The sequence below is a fragment of the Meles meles genome, chromosome X (genome assembly GCF_922984935.1).
Source record: "Meles meles chromosome X, mMelMel3.1 paternal haplotype, whole genome shotgun sequence".
Taxonomy (NCBI): Eukaryota; Metazoa; Chordata; class Mammalia; order Carnivora; family Mustelidae; genus Meles; species Meles meles.
The window spans coordinates 31,590,028-31,598,227 of NC_060087.1; the positions used below are offsets into that span (position 1 = coordinate 31,590,028).

The 8,200-nt window shown below is 36.4% G+C and overlaps 1 pseudogene; it reads right to left on the reverse strand.

The window, feature by feature from the left end:
* Positions 1 to 6,874: 6,874 nt before the first annotated feature.
* LOC123935652 lies at positions 6,875 to 6,975 on the reverse strand (annotated as a pseudogene).
* Positions 6,976 to 8,200: the final 1,225 nt, after the last annotated feature.

Here is an 8,200-nt window from a genome sequence, read left to right on the forward strand (position 1 = left end):
AAAACACATGAGTCCAAGTCTTCCTGCTCTTACCATTCTCTGTCATCAGGCACCATAGAAAGAGTCGACATCACCTTCAAGAGCAAACTATCTAAACTATTTTTAAAAATTGAATTTACCATGGCCATGAAAACATCCCATTTGCTCTTATGACTCAGAATTTTCACTGCTCTTTCCACATTCTGAAATTCTCACAGGTGGGCCCATGAGGATGCCTTATTCATCTTGGCTTGAAGAAAATTCTAACACAATCTGATATCCTTAGGTATTCTCAAGGGTTAATAAAATATATTCAGTCCTATAATAAACAAATCAAACCTGCCTTCCCTTTAGAACTTCCTGATCATTGTTTAAGTAACTTACAAGTACATAATTGCTACTGTGGAAATGCCACCTCCGGTGGAAGGCAACCTCTAAATAAGTAAAGGACATCACATGGTAGTCAGCTTCTGCCCAAGGTCAGAGGGTAAGATTCATCTGAATTCCCCTGATCCCCTGTTTCTTTATCCTTGCCATTTGCCTAGAGACTCTCTTGCTCCTTCCAACTATTTTATCAAGATGTGTTTCTATTCACAACTCCCTACTTTCAACATGACCTTTCCTCACCTAACTTTAGTCTTCAACTCCATTTTTATGCCCCTAAATTTAAGATTTCCTGCTTCTCCCCCATGTCTATCCCATTTTCTCACCTCTCAGCAAGACTTATTCACCCCTAGAAACTTGGGCAATCCCAGGGCCCTACATTACTCAAGTAAGCTTACTCCATTGTGGCATGCCTACACCTTACTTAACACCTTTCTCATTGAAATGTGGGCTTTATTTTCCCTTTCTTAATTGTAACCAATAGAATGTGGCTGAAGTGATGCTGCCTAACGTTGTTTCTAAGTCAGAAAGCGTCCTGCATCTTTCACCTGGTTCCTTTGGATGCAGGTTCTCTGTGAAACCAGCTGTCACGTAGAAAATGCAGCTACCTGGGAGATACACAATAGGCTATATATAGGCACTTCTGATGATGGCCCAGCCAACAGCCTGCATAAACTGTCAGTTGTGAAAGTTACCTTTTTCTTGGGGGCGGGGGTTGCAGAGGAAGAGAGAGAATCTTAAAAATCTTAAGAGAGATGGACCTCGATTTCAGAAATCTAAGATTATGACCCGAGCCAAAATTAAGAATTGGACACCGATGGGGTGCCTGTGTGGCTTGGTTAAGCATCTGCCTTCCACTCAGGTCACGATCCCAGGGTCCTGGGATCGAGTCCCGCATTGAGCTCCATGCTCAGTGGGAGCTTTCTTCTCCCTCTGCCTGCTGCTCCCTTGTTTGTATGTTCTCTCTCTCTCTCTGGCAAATAAATTAATAAAATCTTAAAAAAAAAAAAGAATTGGACACTTAACTGACCGAGCCACTCCAGCACCCTGAGAGTTAGCCATTTTGATCATCCATCTCAGTCAAACAAACTGGACATGATCAGTATGTGATTGTACTTGTATGAGAACATGAATCATTAAAATACACCAAAAATGCACTTCAAGCCTATATGTTAAATGTAATTAATGAGGAAAATTCCATTTGTTTTTGAGTATTTTTTAAAAATCTTCTACTGTTAATATAAGGCTTACAATATTACATTCTCAGAGGCAAATTTATACAAAATCAAAGTGTTTCTGAGATATTCTATTGCATTTTTGGATTACATAGTAATTCCAAGTAACTCAATATAAGACGATCATAACAGTTCAAGGCAGAAGAACCAAATTTTATTTCAGATTTTAATTCATTTGATGTATGATTTGATATTATATAGTCTTGATAAATAAATTCATTCTCCCTAGGAAAATGTTTATTGAAAACTAATGGAGTAAGTCTATTTCATATTTCTTTTGACACTGTTTTTAAAATTAACACAGAAACACCAGAATAAATAATAAAAGCTGCTTTTAATTTCAAACAAATACCTAATAGTCTATTAGGGGTATTAATTAAAAATGAACTTAGCCATTATATATGAAAACAAAATTATTACTTCTTTTGTTTTTCCATACAAATATTTTGTCATACTTGCCTCTTTAATTTTTTTTTCTTAAAGGGGCTTAAGGAGGGTTGTTGGATGGTTCAGTCAGTTAAGTGGCTTAGATCATGATCCTGGGGGCCTGAGATCAAGCCATACATTGTGCTCCCTCCTCAGTGGGGTGTCTGCTTCTCCCTCTGCCTCTGCCCTTCCCCCCTATCAGGCGTATGTGCTCATGCTCACTCTCTCTCTGAAATAATAAATAAAATCTTTTTAAAAGGGGGGCAGCATAAAGTAGACCATATTACATTTAGAAACTGAGTGTAGCATTATACCAAATTACCATAAAAACACAAAAACAGCATGACACCTCATAAAAATACAAAATCAAACTAAATGCCAATCTGAAGAAATTTGTCTTACTGTTCTCTAAAGGCCTAGAGAATATAGAAAAGTACTCTGGAAGCCAATTTGTAATTAGATTGAGAAGCCAAAATCAAGAGTCAAGAGTCAAATGCTTAACTGACTGAGCCACCCAGGCACCTCCAATATTGTAAGTTTTATTGTAGGAGATACATTGACCATACCTATAAAATAGTAACTTTAGTATTACTACTACAGTAGAACCTACTGAAATTAAGATGATACCACCCCAAATTGAAGGGAAGTCTTACATCTGAATTAAATTGTATGTTCAGTAGGATGGGACATGCTCCTGTTCTTCCTTACCCTCTTTGACCCTAAATATGGCCTGTATAGTCTCCAATTAACAAACTTCAGGCAGAGTTTCCAATCAGATTTAAAGACAAATTAGGGTAATGATTTTTTTCAATTACAACAGAAATAACCATGATGACATCTTTTTTTAAAAGATTTTATTTATTTATTTGTCAGTGAGAGAGAGCACACGCATGTGTGCACAGGCAGGGTGGAGGGGCAGAGGGAGAAGCCTGATGCAGGACTTGATTCCAGGACCCTGGGATCATGACCTGAGATGAAGACAGACACTTAACTGACTGAGCCACCCAGGGGTCCCAGCCATGATAGCATCTTGCAGAAAACTCAGATATTTCATTTTAGATCTTTATTGGGTGTTTTCCTTTGTAAGTGTCATCCAGAATTTTGAGACCTTTGTGTTGATTGTAATCTCTTATAACTGATGATTGAATTACTTAATTTTATCTGTCAAAAGCAATCAAAAGTGAGGCAATAGGAGATAGAACTTGCATTATTTTAATAGAAATTTTTTGGTTGTTCTCTTTTCATCAAATTATAGCAGGATGATAATATTATACGATGATTAATAAGGACACAATGTAATAACTTGATTACTCTGAACTCAGTGAGTTATTTTCTACAACCAAGAAAAAGTAAAGCAAGCTTTTTTAAAGACCTAGAAAAGTTATGATATCAGTTTTAGGTGGACTATATCTGGCATGTTTGGCTCATTTTCACCTATGCTAGAAACTTGTGATGTAGAACATCTAAAATAAAATCCTAGTAGCAAAGGCTCTGGGCAATCCCCAAGTGTTATATAGGCCAGATGAACATATAGAACTAAATGAAGTAAAATCGATATTCTACCCAAGAGGCAAATTTCTCAGAGTAAACAACTAGGATAATCCAATCTAATGCCTATCAAATAGGTAAAAATTCATTTTTGCATTCCTGATTTCAAAGGGAATATTTTCAAGCTGTCCAAACTGGGTAACTTGTGCAAAACATTTCATCAATTAGTGAATGAGCAGAGCTCTCATTCATGCCCGTAACTCTGTTTCTTCAGAGCTGATTAACCCATTAAAAAAAATCCTGTTCTTCACAACAAACAATTTACTTTGAAAAGACTCCATATAGAAAGAGATAGAGGCTTTATTGATTAAAGAAGGGGAAGTGATCTCCATGAAAACCTATGACTGCTCTTTTAAGATTTTTCTTTAAAAAGTTTGTAAAATCTATGATTAGAAATAGCAATTCATTATATATACCAGTATTCCCCAGAAACCCAAGAAATATACCAAGTTTCCTTTTTCCAAGTGTACTGCAGTCAAAGTCTTATTCAGCAGTAAGTGAGGCCATCACCAAATTGTTACTTCTTGTAGAAACCAAAGTGTTTGGGGATTTTCATTCTTTCTAAGTATACTTATTAAGCATCTCTTAAATGCATGGCACCATGCTGGTTGTTGGGGATTCAGTGATTGAATCAGATGACCATAGTTCCTACCTCACTGAACTCAGGCTCATGGTGATAGTGGACACGGCACAAGTAAAGATGACATGGATCATTACTAAAGTGAGGGATGACATGCTGTGTAGGAACATATCTCTAACTTTCCAGTATGATTCCAGGAAGAAATGACATTAGGTTGAGACCTGAAGAATGAGGGGAAATCAACAGGTGCAGATGCCCTGTGATGTTCTGCCCAGACCACATTTCATGAATGAAGGACCTACTCCCCTAGCTGGTGAGAGTACAGCTGGCTGACAGCACAGCACTGTCAGGGCTCCACAGGAATTGTCCTCACCTAAAAAGTTCTGCTTTATCCAAAGATGCACTTGCTTCATTGAGGGCCTACCTGCATCCAGTAACTCACCAATGCAGAGAGAGTAGTAGGTTTTCTTACTCCAAATTCAGATAAATCAGATCAGTTAAGAGCTTGGATGAACCTGCTGGGTCGGCATCACAGCTCAGTTTCTTTCTGCTAAACTCCGTGTGTGTGTGTGTGTGTGTGTGTGTGTGTGTGTACACATTTCTAAATTCTAATATGTCATTGACTCTGCTAGGTGTTGGGTCTTGTGCTCTAGGAGCTCATATTCTTGTCAATGAGTGAAATATATATGGTGATAGGCAAGTATTTTCTGTAACTGTAACAGAGCTCGTATGGGAACAGAGAACTGGAACAAGGAATTGGCACAGTAATTCTTTATTGACAAAATGAAGGATGAATATTGCCAAAATCAGTAGTCTTCTTAACAGGCCCCAAAAGCGAAGTAAATCATAGACTCTAGGGATCCATATAGTCTTCTTGTTAGGGACTTGTCAGTGAAAACCTATCCAGCCTCACATGCTTCCAGTTTCATTGTGGTAAAATAAATTTCAATAATTATAACTCTTTGTGGTTCTTCAAATAGAACATACTGTTTCATGTATTCTATGCCACTATGTGCACTGTTTCCTCATCCTGGAATTCCTTTATCCTCCTCCTTTATAACTCTTGCAAACAACTGTTTGACCTTCAAAACTCAGTTTAAAATGTCTTTGATTGAAATATTCTGTCAATATTGAAATACTGAAAATACAGGTGGTGAGTTTGCAAATGTAAATGATACATAAACCCTGTGGAGCTTACACTCTATGGAGTAGTGGCAGATTGTTTTTCCCAAAGATAACTCAAAACCCGCATGGTCTTGCACAATATGATCTGGGAATTTCATTCTTTGAGAGGAAGAGTTAAGTCTCTGCCCCTTGAATCTGAGAAAACTGGTGACTGTTTTAACAGGTAAGTATGGTAACATAATTGTCTGTGACTTTTGAGGCTGAGTAACAAGAGGAAATTCAGTCTAGAGACTCCTTGAATTCTGATGCACTATGTAAGAAGCTTACTTCAACCATAAAATATGTGAGTAAACAAACATTCAGATGGACTACAGCCTCAATTATCAAGTTACTGCCAGCCTTTCAGTCTTCCCAATTGACACCCCAGACATGGTGGATGAGAAAAAAACCACCTGCACTCTGTTCAAATTCTTGATAGACAGAATAAATAAACACAATAAAGCAATTGTTTTAAGGCACAATGTTTTGGAGTGGTTTTTTATGTAACAGTGGTAACAACACAAAGAATGAAACCATTATTATTCTCCCCCTCTAGTCTAATTTTTACAAAGCTCCATCTTATTTGTATTTGCCTTTAGTAACTAGCATAGTGCCTCAGCTAAATAAACATCTACTGATTAAGTAAATAAATTACAGAATTAAAAAAAATAAATAACTGTATAGTTCTTTAAACCAATGACCAGATCATTGTTTTGATGGTCATTTACTTTTTGATATTAAAAGTGACTGTCATCTTATTCCTCTTGTTCATAAATATGCAATTTTTCAAAGATCAAATTGTGTACTATTTGACTAACTAGAAAATTTATCTTGGGCAATTTTGTTACATAAACACAAGAACTGAGTTATTTCTAAATTATTTTCCAAATATTGATTTCAAATACTAGATGATCTGAGATTACACAAGACAATGATTAAATTACAAAGAGAAGTCATGTCTTTTGCCTAAGGAATATGTCTGTAACTGGCTGGAAATCAGAGTTACATTCATTAAAACTAAACAAGACATCTTGGTTTCAGTTATAATGGAATAAGTACATTCAAATGTTTTCTTCAACTGCATGCAACTAAAATCCGTGAGCTAGTGAAGAAGTTATTGAAATATTCTAAAAAGTAACTGTAGCAGACAGATTTGGGTAGGACCCAAACTCAAAGTAATATGATTTTGTGGTGATTATCCTCTTTGGTTTTTTTCCTCTATTAGGCCCAGGTCTGTAATGAAAGACAACCACAAACCCAGAACTGAGTATCATTTGTCAACAGAAATAGGATCAAGGGAAAGTCTCTTATTCTTGTCTGACAAATGAGCAAGAGTACCAATAAGGGAAAGAAAATATAGAAAAGATGTCAAGTTTTATTTTAGTTACTTCCCCCCCCTTTCTACTACCCATGCAATCCCAAGGCAGCAAAAGAGGTGGAAATGGTGAAATCAGTGGCACTAAATAGTCCTTACAACTCAGAAGAAAGGGAACTTTCTCTGTGACTAGAGGAAATGTTGTACCAAGATGGTGGGGAAAATTGCCATTGCTTTTTCCTTATAATATCTTCCAATTTCTTGGGTGTCATCCTTGCGCAGGGGCCATGCTAATCTTCTCTGTATCGTTCCAATTTTAGTATATGTGCTGCCGAAGCGAGAACTCTTCCAATTTCTTGGAAACTGAGGTGTACATGACCATCAGAAATGTATGAGAGAGCCTCAGTTTCTAACCAGATGCCACAGAAAGTGAACACTTCAAGCTAGGAGATGACAGTGAGGCGTGAGCTCTACAAAACAATCACATGAAGTTTGGTATGAACTCAAGGACTTGCTACAGAAATGCTCACATATCAATCTAATCATAAACAATATACGAAAGTCTTTTAGAATTGAACTATGAGATAGATCACCAGCTCAGTCCAGACTCTTTATTGAGAGATACACAGAACTGAAGAGTACTGTAAACACTTTAAAAAATGAACTGACATGGGGGGGGAGGCATGGGGCGTTAGATATCTGACTCTTGATTTGGGCTCAGCTCATGATCTCAGGCTCCTGAGATCCAGCCCCACATCATCAGCAGATATTTTCTCCCTCTCTTCCTTCCCCTCCCCCCACTTGCACTCTCTAAAGAAAGGAAGAAAAAAAATCTTTAAAAAAAAAATGAACTGACATAGGAATATTAGTCTACAGAAGACAGAGTAGAAATCATAGCCTATACTTAAATAAGCTTTCCTGCTAAAATGGAAACATTTTCTACAGAATAACCTAGTATTCAAAGTATCCAGGATAAAATCTAAAATTACTTGACATATAAGAAATAGGAACATCTCAAAAACTTTCAAGGGAAAAGACAATTAACAGAAACAAATATGGAGATGAAACAGATGCTGAAATTAAGACTTTTTAAAGCAACTATTCCAACTGTATGATAAGAGAAGATACCTTTGAAATGAATATAAATGCAAAATGTATACATATGCAAATACATATAAAACAAAACAATGAACAAAAAGGTCACTGGAAATACACAAAAGCAGAATGGAAATGACAGAATAAAGGGCCAGTGAACTTGAAGATACATCAATAGTAATTATCTAATCTGAATAACAAAGAAAGTGAAAAAAATAAAGCTTCTACATATGTGGAGAAACACAAAAGCATCTCACATTTGTATCATTAGAGTCCTAGGAGGAGACAAGAATTTGTGTCAGAAAACGTTTGAAGAAGTAATACTTAAAAATTTCGGTTACAAGTTCCAAAGCTCAAATAATGTTAAAGAGAATTAACACACAAAAATCTATGCCCAGGAAAACTATAATCTGAAAACTGAATAAAATATGAAAACTAAATAAGAAGTCTTTGAATATAGCCAGAAAAAAACTA